We start from the raw sequence: 18,900 nt of genomic DNA, 5'->3' as shown, positions 1-18,900 counted from the left end.
TATGAGCTAGCAGGTATCACCCTTATTTTACTTAATCATCTAAGCATAGTTTTAAATATACATATATTTAGCCATTTCTAAATTATCTGTAACATTCTTTTACACAAACTCTCACCATCAGCTACTTTGTACTTGAAATAAGACACTTACAATAGTACACAGAAATAAACATTTCCTGGAAAAACACATGACCTTTACAATGACACTAAAATCCCTGTATTTATCATTCATTCAATTACATCACCACTCTCAGTTTGTCCTTGAAGAAGAAATATTATAGAGTTTCTATTTCATTTCTATCAAGGCTTTTTAAACCTACGAGTTTTTATAAAACCACAAATAAATCTGAAGTCAATCATTCCAATTATAGCCACTATGTGTGAATACACTCAATTTCTTTTTACCAGCTTGTCTTTTGTGTTTTTTTTTTCGTATAATGTAATGTTACCCAGTGGTGGCACCACAGAATTTTAATTCACATACAAAATGTTAAGAAATTGTTTACTCATGTTTAAAAGTCAAGAGCCTTGAACTTCTGCTGCAGCAACTATTATAATTTTATTATGTTAATGGAGCATTATAACAAATTCAATAGGAATATCAACACACTGATGTTAATAAGTTTACTAGGATAATATCCTATCACCTTGTACATGAATGCATATTCAACCAGTCCTGAATGTCAAATACAAAGTAGTTTACAGATGTTTACATATTCTAACTAATTTATTAGTAAATATTTCTCATCACACATTTTCACTGTTTGAGGATTATGACAACTATAACTCATCTTAAGGTAAAACTAATTACCCAGTAACATAATACTTCTAACTTTTCACAAAAACTCAGAAAACAATGCAGTGAAACTGTGTAATATATGTTCCCTCAATATTAACCAAATTGCAAGATACCTCTTTCAGTGGAGAATGAAGACCTGTGTATATAACTATCATGGAATGCTCATGGCTGAATATCAAAATCAAGTGCCCCAATAAATTCAAATAGTTCTATTGCCTATTAGATAATGCACTGTTTCAAAGTGTTGAATAAGTTTTATCATGATAATTTGACATTTTTTAATCATAACAGTAATACATATTTAAATTTTACATTCAAAAACAACGTATGACACCGATAATATTTATTCAGCAGAACAAAACATGCTTGGCAAATTCATTAAGTTTTATACAAGAACAGAAGTTGTAACATCATCTCTATGTAACTTTTGTATAAAATATTTATAACTACATTATTTTTATTCTAATTTGACCTACACAAGTATAATTTCCCACAACCACTGAAATGAAAGTAACAGATGAGGGGCTTTAGCAATTGTTAAATAAACCTATTTCTCTATGCTCAATTCAAAATTGAGAAGAAAACAGATATGGAAAGAATTATGAAAAACAAGATAAAGAAATAATTTGTCTTTGCCTAGCTTTTCATAGAAACACATTTTTAAATTGTATCTAAATTTTACAAACATAATGGCTTTAAGTAATAAGTAGTTTTAACAACTATTTGGTAAACATTCAGGCATAACATTTTTCTTTTGTTAAAAACCATTGAATATATAATATACATTGATGTTTAAGTAGTATTTATGCTGATAGCTATTGAGTATGACTTCATGTACAGTATTTTAAATAAGAAAAACAATAGATGCTTAAATACTAATTCTAATAAAGTCAGAATTTTGTCACATTGAAAATGTATTTCCAATAACATTTACCCCCTGTTGCAATATAGTCATTACTCAACTGCTAGGGTTTCCTTCCTTTCTAAATTTAAGCACTGTTCAGATTTTTTCTGTCCTGTTCCAATCTTATTCTCCACTTACTTGCCCTTGGTAATATCTGCCATATGACACATTCCACCTGCATCTTCTATATACACAAGCACCTCATTCAAATAATATTAAATCACCCTTTTAAGACTGACCCAATCCACATTCTTTAACTCTGGCTCTTAGCAGTTAGAATCCAATATTGATAATGTACAGGGGAAAGGGAGGGCATTGTCCATACGGCTAATTCCCAGAAAACTGAAGGATCCAAAAAGTCACTGTCTGGCACCTCTAAAGGCATTAATATGGGTAACATAATACTTTAAGACCCATACTGGATATAACAAACAATCAAGATCTCATTGGTTAAAGAAGTGAGAAACAGTGGTCAGATGGATCAGTGAAAAAGATTTATTCCCTTCTCTGGCTGCTAGGGTAAGAAGAACCAGTCTGACTATAGGAGGATGTAGTCAAAATGATAAAGTGTCCTGTGTACAATCAGCACAAACAATTCAGACCAGCAAGATCATCAGGACAGCAATAACCAAATTTAAACCTTAATGGAAAGATAATACATAGTACATAAAGTGAAAGCCTGTTGAGAAAAACATGTTGTATCACATTAATATACCAGTTACACAACTGAAACTGTCATTTGGAATGAAGAACCCAAAACAACAAGCTGGAGAGCACCAGGAAATTAAATACTTTTTGGCTTGAGTATCTGTAGGCAATTGATAAGGTTACCTTTTATAAGGAGATTGTGGAAAATGCAAAATCTTTGACAAAGAGCAGGTAAAACAGGTCATGGTTCACACTTCTGGACAAAGTGGGTTCAACCTCCTCTCAATACACCATTGTCAACATATGTGCCATTTTTACTGATAAACGTCCACTATGCAAAGACTGAGATCAATACATGGCAACCTCAGAAATTAAACCCTGACCCAATGCAAGGACCACATAACCTCCATGCATGAAGCATGAGCTTCAAGACCTTTGAGTGTATGACATTGGATCATGGCTGCCTCAACAGAGATGGCCAAAGAGGAAGTGGAAGAGATGGGCACTCCTGAAGGTACAGCAGAAGTAGAAACCACAGTCTAGTCACAAATCCAGTGTTAAAAACAGAACCTGGCAAGGGTTTGGAACAAATCATATCTAGTACCTCGAGTAACATATGAACAAGTTGGAAGGCCTAACATTGCAATTCCATTCAGTCCTGACTGAATTCATCTACTGCAAATACTCAAGGGTGGGGTACTGAAGACTACAATGGCAGAAGCTGGATGTTTCAACTTATGAACAACATATCGATTATCAATGTTCCAAATTGAAAGCAAATCCAATGGGTAAACCCCACAATGCATCATTCATTCTGTTGAGAGAATCCATTTGGTAAGATAATAAAGTTCATATGATAGGAGTGTACCCAAGGAAGAAAATACATGATTTGAAAATCAACATGCCCCGTTGATGAAAAATGTAAAACATTACTGTGGAATTGTCAATGGGATGCCTAATGATTTTTTCCCCTTAATAAGTTCAGATAGTGAGACAACACACTCTGTAAAATGCAAGGAGTTCTAACACTGTGTAGAAAAGCTTCATAATCTGTCAATACACCTTGGAATTCCTGACCATTGAGATATGCTTCTCACCCTGAAGCAAGGCATCAGTGAAGTGACAGATCTCTGGACAAAGTGGCAGCAGAAGAACAATTATCATAGTATTGTTCTAAGTTAACCAACAACAAGATTGAATATGGTGATCCTGAACAAGAAAATTAATGTTCATGAACCAATGATCACATGAAGACCATTGAAGGGATCATGTGTAATTGTCTCAAAGGAATAAGAGAATCAAGTGATGCCAACATTCTCAAAAGAGAAAAAATTTGCACATTGGGATAAGGAAATGCAAGTAACAGTCAAAATGCCCATTACACAGCATGGAGCTGGATGAGAGTTGGCTGGATGCAAATGAGGAATATGTTGAGAAAGATACCTAGATGGGTAACATTGTGTTGGGGTGAGAATAGACTTCTCAGCTTTAACAATGAAACCTGTCTTGGTTGCTTCTAAAAGTAGTATATGGGTGTGACATTCTGCCAGCTAATGAGATGATGCCAGCAGTAACCAGTGATTCACAGACCTAGGGAATGGAGATAATGAGAAAGAAAAAACTTTCATGATTCAGCAGAACACATAGTGCTGAACTGCAGTACCAAACCTCTGCACACAAAACAAAGATAGCAGCAGGATGACTTCCCTATGTGAATGTGAAAAATGCCAAAAATAGAGTGAAGAATGACTACATGAGCTCTGCAGGATCTAGGAACTAATTTAGACAAGAAAAATCAATGACTTGATGCCCATCTCCCACCTTTTTTGAGTACAACAAACAGACAGGAATAAAACCATGAATATACTGGAGCAACTCTCCACTAATCCCTTGACAAGCAAATTTTTGATAGCCCTAGAACAATGTTTCAAAATCCAATTATTTGAGGGAGGTAGAAACATTGCACGTTTAGTGGATAATAGTGATAAAGATGTGAACTGAATGACTAATCTGATTCAAGGACATGTAATAATGTGGTAATGGTTTTCTGCACATTTAAAAATTCTTGGAGTGAAGCCCCCCACAGATCCCAAAGGCATATGATAGTTATGGCTGCCACTGTCAATGTTTCCACTGAGTGGAGGAACTTTGTGGATTTAGACAGACTCCATTCTGGGTATCAATGGAATTTCATGGTCAGGATATTTGTATAAAGGCAAAACTATGACCCCCTAAAAGGAGATGAGGAAAGTTGGAACACCAACAATGATAGAAATAAATTCAGATGTACAACAACAATAACCCTTAATCCTGAAGACTGTGGAATGGCTGTAAAATCAAAGTTCAGAGAAAAGGGGACTTATCTAAACTCAAGAAGGACAGTAGCCACTAGACAAATACCCTCTAACAACACATCTCTACTCCACAAATCCCAACCACATACTAGCCAAGAAACTAGGATGAAACAACAATAGAAAATGAACCAGAGGCAGCTAATTCCACTGTGGCTTCCTGAGAATCTAAAGAGAATAAAAAAAGAGAAAGGAAAAAACAAATCTGAATTCACTCCAAAGTTTCCAGAATCACAATTATATGTAGCTTCAGAGCACCCTGAAGAAACACCACAGGACTAACTATACGTTTTATCTCACTATAAATAAGATCACAGACAGACATTCTCAACTAAACCTTTTGAGGCTTGTTAGATTGTACTAAAATACCTACCTAGTTTTTATATTTATGCAAGTAAAGTTCATACCAATGCTTAGGTGAGCAAATAAAGGAAAGTTCAGCAGTCAAGTAATAGCTGTAGTGTGATAAGAGATAAATATGTTTTAGTAATATATCCTTCAAATATTTTAAAATCTAAATAATTTAGCTGCAAATGGAATTTTTCAACATGAATAGGCTGTGCTTTGTGTGAAAATAGGATAAATATTAGGCGAGAGTCTAGAATTCAGTTATAACCATCATTAATTTTGAGATACTGACCAGAGTCAAGGCTATCAGAACAAATGTTAGCAAACAGGACTTTGTCTGGCTATCTGAACTAAATAATGGGATTGAATGTCATTAAAATACACCTACAGCTGAAAGTTTTCAGCAGTATCACATTTTCAGCCTCATATTCTAGCCATTGGACCACACTTACTCCAAATAAAACTTAAAATCACACTTTAATTCTTGAAATGTAAACTCAGAGATATTTACTCTGCTAAAAAATAGAAAAAAAATCTGTGTTTATACAAAAATGACATTTTTAAAATTTGGTATCAATTTCATAGTTTCTATATTTTTCTTTAGCTTTATTTAAAAGATAAAGATCAATAATAATTTTATTCAAGTTACAAGTAAATTAATAATTAATATAAAACAGCTTCTCCTAAGCTTCTTATTATGTAAGCTTCTCTTACATACACACATTCTTACAAATACTCCAAGTTAGCAGTCATTACATGGGAAAATTCCTTCCTCCAATTATTGGCAAGTTTTTACTAATTTAAAACTATGTCAAGATGTTTAGTTTGCTTGAAAAGAACTTTAATTTATTAATTTCTAGTTCTTGCTAAGTATTGTTTAGAGTGACTTTACTGACATGACAATTATTAAATGTTAAAGAAACCTCTGTGTTTCACATTCATTAAGAATGTAGTTAGTTATTATATGCATTCTTGACTAAATTAATCTCATCTTTAAATTATTCAGATAATTTTGTTTGTTTTATGGTAAAGCCAAATTAGGCTATCTGCTGTGTCCACTGCAGGGAACTGAACTTCAGATAGTAGCATTGCAAGTCTTTAAACTTACCATTGTCCTTCTGGAAATGGTGGATGGAGGGGCATAAAATATTAGTTCAACTACTCTCTGTTCTCAAACCTCTACATTTGAATAAACTACTTGATAAGGGTATAAACAAACAGTAATGTTTAATTTAGCATATTTTAGTTGCTATAGTAATAAAAATATTTGTGATATTTAGAAAACTAACAGTACAAGTCAGTTTCATTTTCTATAGAAAGATAAAGTTAATCTTGTTTATTCTCAAAGCAAATTGTATATTAGAATAAAACTCATTGAAGATCTGAGTAAGTAGAAAAATGTGAGCACATATGCTTCAATCCTTTAGACAAAGCTGTTACAAAATTTCAGAAGGCTTTAAGTCTTTAAAAAAAAAAAAAAAAAAATTGGTGTCCATGTGCATTCAAATAGTTGTTTTACATTCAGAAACTTAGTAAAATTAATTAAGATTACAGATCAGAGCAATTACATCCAATCTACTTAAAATGTACACAAAGTTCAATTTTTAAGAAGGTGGTATTTTGGATATGTCTGGAGCAAACAATGATTACTTGTTTTTAAATAAGATATACTTGCATAGCATCTGTATTATCATGTGTAACAAAAGTATACATTTAGACCTATACATCAAATAACAGTGATAACACATAGGATGCTGGGATTAGGACAAATATAACTCTCACTAAATGGAATGTAGACTAGAAACATTAGTAGGTATACTCAAGGCAATGCTGAGGAAAAGAATGAAATTATTTCAAGTGCATGTGCTTAAGAAGACTTGCAGCACATGGAGGTTGTATCACTATCTTACTGGGGAGTTACTGTTGCCTGATGGTGTCATGAAACACTAATGCAGTTTGTTTAAAACACATGAATATTGGTGGGAGTTAACTCAAGACTAGTGGCATAGGTAGATAAGACAGGAATAAAACTATTCTGGGTGGGAGATAAGGTACCATCTTGGAATATTGTTATTATAACTGTTTGATATTTACTGCACAGGTACATAATAGGCTATCCGTGCTCTGCCTAATTCCAGTCATTAAAGGTTTCTTTTACTTCAAATCTTTTCAACTTTGACGTTTCAGGAAGGGAGGGGCTAATGGTTTGACAGTCTTGGGTTTATTCTCATTGCCAGAAAATCTGTTTGCTCTGTCTTTATTATGGCAAAGCTACTCAGATTATCTGCTACTATCACTAATTTTAAACTCCTGTCTAGAGGGAAAGCAACTGATTGCCAACATCTGTTATCAACTTTTTGTCTACTTGTATGTACCACAGTTTGAGGAACACTGTACTGACTAAATATGACCATCCAATATTACATCAACTCAAATCAAATATGGTTGTTGTTTTGGGAAGAAAACATAAGTTGTTTCCTTTCTTCTATGCTGAAATAATAAAGTTTGTATTGGCAGTGATATGCAACTTTGTGAAGCCTAATTCTCTATAAAATGCATGTTTCACTTCCCTAGTAGAAACTTACTACTTACTGTGGGGAAACATTAATCAATAAGAACTGTTAAGCTCTGTTGTAGGGTAATCCTTATTTACTGGATCCATATTTTCATTCTTCTTTCTTCTTGTTTTGTGAAAATGTTATCACATACAAGTGCAATGACTTAGCATGACCTACTGAGCATTAAAACATTCAAATTAAAAATACAGATAAAATTTTGAGCTACACACATGAGATCAAAATATTTATTCACTAAGAGCATCTTTTGAAAGATGAATAAATTAAAATTAAAACAAATGAATAAAAAATTTTAATGCAAATAATTTTATGTGCAATATTGATTCGTCCAGTTATACTACAAGACATATCTTACTGTTGATAGTATTGTCTCAGAGCTAATGGAACATAGATAGAAATCTGAAGTACTTCTGAAACTATTAACATATTTCCTTATGCACCATTACCATTTTATCAATTGCACAATGGGAACTAAACAGACAGCTATTACTTTTACAAATATTTTGTACAACTTAGGACATAAAATATGTTAATATGATATTGTTAGCACAACTGGTTTTATGCAATATCATATGTACAATATTAGCTTCTTTAAAAACATAAGATTAAACAGCATTAATAATGAGATTACAAATATATGTTAACATTACTAATTAGTGTAACTTTTAAACAATATATATGGTAATCTACATATATACTTCATCTCATGTCACTATTTTACCAATGCAAACATATTTTACTTATTACTCATTCTTTCTAATCTTTAACTCCTGCAGAAATCAATAATGTACAACCAAAATGACTAGTACTATGGTTTTAACAAACTATCAAATAACAAAATTTTTCACAATAAATATAAAGGAGGACATTAACAGCAAAATAAATCTTCTAATTTAGTACAGAAAACTAGTGTATCTAAACTGTTATACACCAACCAATGGCATTTTACCTATACTTCACTTTCAACCAACTTGTAAATACTAACTCCATCTCCAGCACCCGAGTGCTTGCTATAATAGATTAAAACCAACCTGCACTGACAAGAAATTGAGTTTAGAGCTCCATGCAACCTTGCACATAAATTTCGAGACTGAAATTTTCTTAACTGATCTACTTTAATATATAAAGCTCCAAACAAGCACCAATAGTTCTTGTCCTATGTGGATCATTATACAGCATAAATCATGTAATATAAGACATAACATCTAACTACATTCTACCCTAATTAGCGAGAAATATTACTGTAATTACTAAATAACTATTTTATAAAATTACATTAAATATTATTTGTCAACTTGTAATAATAAACACAATTTCATTGTTTTCATATCTATATTAAAAAATGTTATAAAGTTTGCATATTTATATAGACAAAATATAGCATTTCACAAATCACAACAAGTATGGGTATGTATAGTTTAAATTATGTGAGGGTATTATTAAGTTAATTAATTCAAGAAAAACATTTTTTCTTGTAGCTTGAGTAGAGAATAATAGCTAAACTACTTTGTAATGGCCTCTCAATCACTGACCCTCAATTTTTTGCTTTTTTATACACTGACTTGTAACTTTTAACATATCATGAAATAATAAGTAAGAGGTATCTTATTACACCTAAAAATGCCACAAACTGACACCAGGCAAAATTTCTGATAACCAAGTGGTGTTTCAGTCTGTAAAAATACACTAAAAAATTGAAAAGCTGTCTAACGGGCTTTCCATGGCAGAGTTACAAGATATAACAAAACATTGTGTTAAATATTATACTTGCACAGAGATTATTATTACTAGCTGACACCTTAACATTCCTTAGTGAACAGAAATATTAATCTCATAATTAAACATTCATTTCAGTTGCAAAAAATATTCTAAGTTTTATACATCATTATTTGAAGTTGTTTTGGTACATGTTTTGCTCAAGTGTTTTCCTAACAAGCACAAATAATTAGCAAAAAACCAGATCCTTATTTGTTCAGCTTACTGACATAAATCACCCAGGATCCAACATTCCCACCCATTGCCCTACCAATGTTTGGTGGCACCTTGTGCAAATGCACGGCTCTCCCCACAGTACAACCTTGCTTCCAATAACTCTTACTCGTAAGTTTTTGCTACCACCAATCTGTTTAATGTAACTATATGAATCATTTTGAATGTTTATGTTTACAAATCTATTCATGTAGTGTTTATAAGCACTGTGATTAATCCATTTATCAACAAATTAAGTTAAACAACACAAAATAGGAATGAATGCAACAAAGATATTCAGATTCACCAAAGTCTCCTTTCTCTACTTTGTAAAGAAGTCATTTTCCTATCTATGGATAGTTAAAATAAGTGAAAGCTCTCTCAATATATGTCGAATCCATTTCACAATACTAACAAATTAGCATGTCACAAATCAAAATTTTCACTCCCATTTGTAAGCAACTTATAATAGTACAACCATACATTTTCAAGAACCCTTAAAAATGTAAAATCTAGATGAGAAAATATGACTCAGTTGAGGTCACCCAAATATAACCATATGGAGCATATGTTTACTATTATTAATAACAAATAATGTACACAGGTGAGAATGATAAAAGATGACTTCACAGAAGGCTATTTGGTTTATCATGGTTAATATTCCATGTATTAAAACAATGCTAAATCATACAAATTTTTCACCAAACAAAAGGTTTGTTTGTTTTTGAATTTCGCACAAAGCTACTCGAGGGCTATCTGTGCTAGCCGTCCCTAATTTAGTAAGTGCAAGACTAGAGGGAAGGCAGCTAGTCATCACCACCCACCACCAACTCTTGGGCTACTCTTTTACCAACAAATAGTGGGATTGACCTTAACATTATAATGCCCCCAGGGCTGAAAGGGTGAGCATGTTTGGCGCAATGGGGATGCAAGCCCGCGACTCTCAGATTACGAGTCGCAAGCTTTAACACGCTTGGCCATGTCAGGCCCACCCAACAACAGAACTTGAAATATTATAACAACCAACATCACATCATCCATAATGAATTCCACAGATTTACACATTTGACAGAAAAAAGACCTGTTAAAAAATAATTGAATATATGCCCTTCCAAACCATATCGAAGTTCATATTTCCAAGTTGCTCAACCCACTGTTAAACAATCTCAGACATACATTAATTAAAACCCACACTAATTTCAAATGCCTAAATCATGTCACTATTCCATCTACACTCCACAGAAGACAAATGTTAAATGCTTATTAAAAGGTATGTATACAGCCAAACATGCATTATCTTTACTATTAAACATTCAGTTACTTGTAACACAACAAGTCTTGTGAATATTACAGCCTACATCTACACCATTGTGCAAATTAATTGAAACAAGGCAGAAAATTACGATTTTTTTCAAGTTTTTGCATTTTATTTCTGAGAATCCAAAAATTACTCACAAATTAATACATGATATGACCGCCTTCATTTTTCAGAAGATCATTAATCCATTTTGGCATCGAGTCCATGAGTTGACTGCAATCTTTACTCATTTTTGGATCGCGATACCACACCTAAATTATAGCCTCAATTAGCTTATCTTTTGTAGCACAGGTCTTTTCCCCCCGAAGTCCTTCTTTACAAATCAGCCAAAGATTTTCAATAGGATTTAAGTCCAGAGAGTTTCCAGGCCAGTCCAGCACCTTTATTCGCACTGTAGTCATAAAATTTTTCACAAGTTTCAATGTGTGGCACGGAGCCAGATCTTGCTGAAAAATGCAAGATCCATCTGGAAATGTCTTTTTCAATTCTGGAACGACTCTTCTCTGCAAAACTTCAATGTACTGTGTTCCTCGCATCATACCTTCTACTATATGCAAGTCTCCGACGCCATAGTAGCTGAAAAAGCCCCAAAATATCTTCTTCAAGGGATGTTTTACAAACTGATTGATGCGAGATTCTTGAAGTTTCTCACCTGGAGATCTGCAAACATGCAGACTTCTTCAACCCTGTACAAAGAAATGAGTCTCGTTACTGAATAACACCTTCCCCCTCTTGTCCTTGCATCCAATTCTTGTATTTCGTACCCCATTGATACCGTTTTTTCTTCACTGAGTTGGTAAGAAGTTGTTTTTTGACTGGTCTCCTTGCCCTTCTAACGCAATTTCAAATGACGTAATATTCCTCAAAACTGCGTCATACATCCCAAAAATAGATTGACCATACTGCAAAATACAGCTAATGATGTTGTGTGAAAAAATAACTGTTAAAGGAAATCAGCAAGCCTACACCAGCCACCATGCTGAAAATATTGTAAAATGACCATTTGTTTCAATTAATTTGCACAAGGGTGTATTCTTAGAAGTTATACTTGGAAATAATAGTCTCTTTAATGGTGTATCAGTTGCAGTGTTAATTACTTGTGTTTATTTGCACATAATTTACCAATACTTAAAATAACGAGATATAACTCAAGCATTTTAGTTGCCTTGAGTTGTTAGTATATATTATACAACTACTTTCAAACAAAAGTACACACTATTTTTTTGCCATAACAATGTGAACAAGGAAAGAGTAGGATATTAAGCAGAACTGATGTCAAAACAAAGGTGTATTAACTCGGATAAACAGTAACACAGATTTAGTATAATATTTAAATAATAAAAATTAAGACACTGATGTAATTGTAAACATATACTATTGTGCAAAACATTTCATAATAATGGAAAGGCACATTGCTATTTGTTAAGTAATATCAGCTTTTATTGAGAGATATTTTATTAATCATGTTTAATTGTTCTATAAAAACTATAACCTGGTTTCCTTATTTGTATATAACAAGTTGTAAAGACTAACAAATAATGAACTTTGAAAAACTGAGTATATATTCTTATTATACTTATTAGAGTAGGACCTTGATAAAAACACACTATGTATAAACCAAACAAAACTAATGGCATTTTAAAATACTTGCTACTAATTAGTATCTAGGATTCTTGGCAACTTTTAATAAAAGAGATTACACACTTTTAATACATGAGGGTTATGATAGAGGGGTACAAAAACAGAAAACAGTGACATTTTTAAGTATCTGAATCAACAACTAATCATTATACAGAATTTCAACAGCAGAAAACAATATGAACAACTACATAAAGATATCAATATTGGATTACAAAAAGTACATTATAAAACTTCTAATAAATAACAGAAGAAAAACTTGAGAAAACAAAGCAAAAACATGTCATACCATAATGACTGTAATTAACAGCAAGGAAGTGTTTAGACTGTCATTGGACATCAAAGGCAAACCTAAAAAACAAGCATCAAAAACATAAATTTAAACTAATACTCACAGTCCACAAAACCAGCAAATACAAGAATAAACATTACAAAACATACATAATGACTGGAGATAGGTATATGAAAAGTGAGCAAAACAAACTGGTTTTGATTTATAATAAGGATACAAAAACAAATCAAATAATCTATACTCATGTAAAGTATAAAATAGTGCTATCACGATGTGAGATATCACAACAAAACAAAGTGTTCAAATAAAATGTAATATTAGTTTTTACTATAAGTAATAACGTATACCGTATAGCAAATAAAACACAAATGAAAATAATACTTACTAAAATAAATAATATTCAGACAAGACTTGAATGAAAATTATTTTCTATAAAGTAAAAAAAAAAAACTATTAGTGAATTTCAAATAAATATAGTTTGTTTGAGAGCAAAGTCACATTGTAAGTCTATACACTTACAGCTGTACCACCAGGAGACAATATAAAGAAACATTACTTACCACCAAAAAAGTAGCAATACCATGAACAATGGCAAATAACAACAGTCCATGAAAAAATAAACCGATTTACAAACTCTATAATAAAAATACAATAACTACTGCATTATTGTATAGAAGTATGCATAAAACAATAATCAAAATAAACAGCACATAAAATGTGAATCAAATCATTAAAATGTTGCCTTCATGATAAGGAAAATAAAGAAAGAAATGAAAATTACTTTAAAATAGGAGTTTTAACTGAAATTAAAGAAATTGTTAAACTAAAACCACATCATTCCAAGAAATTACAAACTACAAAATGGCACATTTATTTCCTTAACAAAAATACATACATACATACACAACAAAACTGTATATTATTACAGGTGTCATTTTTATGAATCAGTTTAATAATGCAGCACTTTAAAAGCCTTACCATTTAAACGTATCTAATGTGAAAACAACTACAATTATACTTATATTAAAACCCTTTTCTTTGATAAATGACCACTATTCATAAAATTTAGTTAAGACTGAAATACCAAATTACATGCTTTTAATAGTTTAAATAATTCTTTCAATAAATATGTTTTAAAACATTGTGACTTTAACAACTGTAACAGATTTTTAAAATTTTCCTTAAATCATCAACAAATATGAATTTATTAGAACCAGCGTTTCTTTGTTTGGTAAAACAAAAAACCTCTTATTATTAACCCTAACATGTAATCCAATCACATTTTAAATATATTTTGACCATTCAAACAGATTAAACAGAGAATGACAATAAAGTCCATATGTCAAGAGTGAAACCTAGCAATATGTCCCTAAATAATACTAACTAGTGCAATACTCACTAATGGGGGAATTTATCAAAAACAAAAACTGTGGGTACAACGTCAGTGGCTATGAAAGAGATTTAAAAGTGAAACTCATCCTAACGCTCTCACACTAAGTATGCCAAATATTATAAGTCACTTTTTTACACTTATAGCTTAACAGACTTAAGAACCTAAACCACAACACTGAAAATGTAACACTCCTTCCCATAGGTTGGCATCTGTCACAAAGGGAATCAAACAACACGAAGTAATCACTGAGATTCAGTTTCTTTCAAAATTCAAGATGACGCTTTGAGTAGAATCAGCATTTTTCAGTACTTTCTCACAGTGATATCACTCATCAGCAAAACCATAAACTGTGCATTATATTAACAAATGCCCCACAAGAAACTGTTAAGTGAGATTACATTATTACATTGTGGTTTATCAATTGTACTCTCAGTACTACTACTTACCACATTCATCAACTCGCATAATGTTATAATTTACAGTATTAAATTATTTAATATCGCTATTATGATTCTCCGCATGTCTCAAATCAGAATGTCATATACAGTACCATCAGCTTAAGCCAAGTTTCTAATTTAATAACAGTATGATTTCCTTTTCGTTATTACATTATCAAAACAAGGTTTAATTCTCCTGCTGTATCCTAATTAAAACCAACAACTCTATTGTCATCAGTATATGCTCCGGATTATAAAAAAATATATACAAATATAACAAAACTGGGTGGGACTTCATCATAAAAAACATATATTACACCTGTATTTTCTTAAATATATATTTAAATTATATACATTCATACATATAACATTAACCAAGGCATCTCTTATAAAATTACAAGAATTTATGAGTGAATTTAAATAACGTAGAAGCTATATGTCAACTATAACTGCTGCACACACGATTCACTGGTCCAGATGAGACAAAACAGACACAGTAGCGAGGCATTATTTACGTTACAAAATTTGCATAAATGGCCGTTATGTCATGAAGATTACTTCAACTTGGTGGATCGTAATTCGTTGTCAAAAATTACAAAACCATATGATTCAAAATGTATTTGTGTCAAGACCAAAACATTATATGTGAAAATACCAAATAACAAAATAATAGAAAGGATTAGTGTTTAGAGGGCTGACTGTTATAGAAATGAATTATTAAAGAAAAACTGTACAAATACCGATAACACAGCTTTGCAAATTTTTTCCAACCGGAAATGGTATGTTTTGTTATTCAGATTTAATAAAAGTAAATTCGCAAAATTACAATTTTTTGCTTTTCCTGTTGAAAAACTTCACATTCAAACACTTGGTAGTATTATATTGTATTAGCTAGGGTACTAATGGTATCGCGGCATTCGTTGTTTTTGTGTGTTTGTTTTTGAATTTCGCGCAAAGTTACACGATGGCTATCTGCGCTAGCCGTCCCTAATTTTACATTGTAAGACTAGAAGGAAGGCAGTTAGTCATCACCGCCCATCGCCTACTCTTGGGCTATTATTTTACCAACGAATAGTGAGATTGACTATAACATTATAACGCCCTCACGGCTGAAAGGGCGAGCATGTTTGGTGCGACAGGGATTCGAACCCAGGCTGTTCGTAATTGTAAACTCTACGGATTTACAACGTTAAAATCAAGGGTTCGATTCCCCTCGGTGGACTCAGCTGATAGCTCAATGTGGCTTTGCTATAAAAACGCACACAAACACATACACGCAATTTTAAACTACTGACCAGAAAGATGCAATTTGTTAGCATTAATGTTCCCACTCACATTAATGGATTAATTTTCACCTTTTAATGCACTCAAAAATTAAAGTGCAGCAGGAATTATTTTTGTTGTATTATAAAGATTCAAATCTTTAATATTTGCTTCGAAATCCAGAATTCTACCACAAGGCTAAACCGCGCTCAGACTGAAATAAATATGTAACTCATCTCCCATTCAAACAGCTCAAACACAAATAGCAAATTCTGTTGCGTTAGAGCAACCATATTCGACAAGTAATTTATAGTTTGAGCATCTAAATCGACTAAGAGCTCTCCCCGGCTCTGCAGGTAAGACGAATAAATATTTTCAAAACATACATTGACCTCAAATACTTTCTAATTAAGATATTTAGTTAAAGAAGATATAGTTTCATGCTAGAGGTGGTTAAACTGATAAATAGTCTTCGTTTAGTTAATAATATTAGATAAGAACATTTTTCAAGTTCTTCCTGGGATAATAAAAAATAAGAAAGCCATAATTATTGAAAATATTTTCAACCTTACACAACCACACTGAATTTAAAATAACTTTTATGCGCAATTGAAACCAAATTTTATAAACCACAGCAAATATTGTTTCTTGTTTATTACAAATTATAACTTTTTAAAAGAGCAATCATTTTAACTTTGAAATAACATATTGAAAAATATGTTAACTGAATAACGATCTAGCTCACATAAACCATACATTTTGCTGATATAGTATATTATAAAACTAAACCAATAGTGATTCGATAACATTCGTTTTTCATAGCCCCATAAAACAAAAGTAGAAAATAATTAAGAGAAAACAGCATTAACTGTTTGTTAGATTGGCTGAAGTGAACAAAAAAAAAAAAAAAAGGAGGGCAATAGTTTAGTAGGTAAATTAAAATTTGGAAGGGGTCAAAGTTTATTTGACCGAGAGAAACGAGAGAATGTGCTCCACAAGCGCAATGATTGCAGCTGGTGTCAAGGGCTTATTTTAGGTCCATGAAAGCCTATGGACTCTAAACTAAATGTTATACATTCTCCTGCTTTTCTTGAGAGCAACCATCTTTATGTTAATGCATTTTTACTGATGCAGGTAGGAAAGTGGGGACCCGGCCCCACCATATTTCACTTTTTACGCCACTGAGGAAAATATAATTCCTGTTTTCAAAATTGTTGGGACTTAGGTTAAATCCTTGTTCGAATATATTTTAATTTATGGACCATTATGATTGATAATAATGATGTTCATATTATTAAACGCAATGAGAATAATCTTACGAAACGAGATTCACACTTATCTTAACAGAAAATTTTGTTAACCTGAAGATGACCAAAGAAGGTCGAAATGTTGTTCTGTACTTTATTTTAATTAAAGTTTTGATACTCATACCAGCCGTCTTTTATTATTTAAAATAAATTTTGGATAATATATATATATGCTGATAACTTGGATTCATTTGCGATTTATTAAATAGTTTGGTTTCTTTTGAATTTCGCGCAAAGCTACACGAGGGCTATTTGCGCTAGCCGTCCCTAATTTAGTATTGTAAGATAAGAGAAGGCAGCGAGTCACCACCACTCACTTGCCAACTCTTGGGCTCCCCTTTTACCAACGAATAGGGGGATTGACTGTAACATTAAGCTGAAAGGGTAAGCATATTTGGTGTGACGGAGATTTCGAACCCGCAACCCTCAGATTACGAGTCGAATGCGTTAACCACCTGGTGATACCGGGCTACTTTATTAAATAGATACATTTAATTGTCTCGATGTTTCGTTTTCTTTGCTTAATAATCGTAGTCGTTCTGATTCTGTAGAAGAACAAAGTGACCAGCCGATCACCTTGCTCGTCTTTCTATTATAGCTTATTCTCATGACTGTAATGGCCCCCGCTAGTACAGCGGTAAGTCTACGGATTTACAATCCTAAAATCGGGGCTCAATTTCCCTCGGTGGGCGCAGCAGATAGCCCGATGTGGCTTTGCTGTAAGAAAAAGCACACAATCACACACATAACTGTAATTTAAAATAAACTATACGATATGCTTGAAAACAGTAAGTTTGTTTAGTTATTATAACACAGATTATACACAATAGGTTATCCGTACTCGGTCCATTACAAGAAATCGAGCACCGGTTTTAAGCGTTGTAAGTGCGAAAATTTACTGGACTGATCATTTAAATTATATTTTCAGAAGTAATAAAAGCTAAAAATGTATATCTGGTTTGTTTGTTTTCATCTAAGCTTGTATACAAATAACTAACCTAGACAAAGTATGTCCTAACTTATTTAACTCTCTACTTATATATAAAGTTTACTGTTACTAAATTTGCTCTAGCTTATTTTTTAGTTGTACTTGAAGTGTGCCATTTATATTTAATATCTTAATTGTAAGTCAAGCCATGTTTTTCGCATAATTCATAAGTGGAAATAGGAACAGTCTTATAAGCAACAAAATAATAAATAAAACTGTCGTGAATTTAAATTATTAAACCTAAATATGACAATATATTTTTAGATACAGCTATCTGCGCTAGATATCCATAATTTATCAGTAATAGACTAGTGGGAAGATGGCTAATCAGCACCACCCACCGTTAATGCTTGGGTTACTCGTTTTCCAATGTATAATGAATTTAATCATCACATTAAAACTCTCCCGCTGCTGTTCGGTAACGGGGGCTCGAACCTACGACTCTCAGATTGTAAGTCAAGTGCCCTACCCACTAAGTCATGTATTTTTACTGAAGTGGGCATCCATGTGTATATGAGAACAACATACTATTGAAAAACACTCTTCTAAATTATAGAATTTCGAGTGTTTAAAAATAGATAAAAGTCGAAACTACTGAATGATTAAACAGAGTAAAAAGAGAAATAAACTTGTACGTTTTTTTTTTCTGCAAGCGTCTTTTTTTCATTGAA

The 18,900-nt window shown here is 32.3% G+C and overlaps 1 long non-coding RNA gene across 4 annotated transcripts in view; it reads right to left on the bottom strand.

Annotated features, from left to right (window-relative positions):
- Positions 1-15,142, bottom strand: part of LOC143234061 (uncharacterized) — a 54,334-nt gene extending 39,192 nt beyond the window's left edge. For 2 of the 4 annotated variants that reach the window (XR_013018500.1, XR_013018499.1), the window contains exons 1-2: positions 14,681-15,142; positions 12,839-12,900 (exon numbers count right to left, since the gene is read on the bottom strand). This is a non-coding gene — a long non-coding RNA (uncharacterized LOC143234061). The other 2 variants (XR_013018501.1, XR_013018502.1) reach the window with 2 other exon arrangements.
- Between the last annotated feature and the right edge of the window lie 3,758 nt (positions 15,143-18,900).

Source organism: Tachypleus tridentatus, chromosome 12, assembly GCF_004210375.1.
Source record: "Tachypleus tridentatus isolate NWPU-2018 chromosome 12, ASM421037v1, whole genome shotgun sequence".
Classification (NCBI taxonomy): domain Eukaryota; kingdom Metazoa; phylum Arthropoda; class Merostomata; order Xiphosura; family Limulidae; genus Tachypleus; species Tachypleus tridentatus.
Note: the sequence above shows the minus strand (reverse complement) of the source record. Positions and strands in the feature narration are given on the sequence as shown.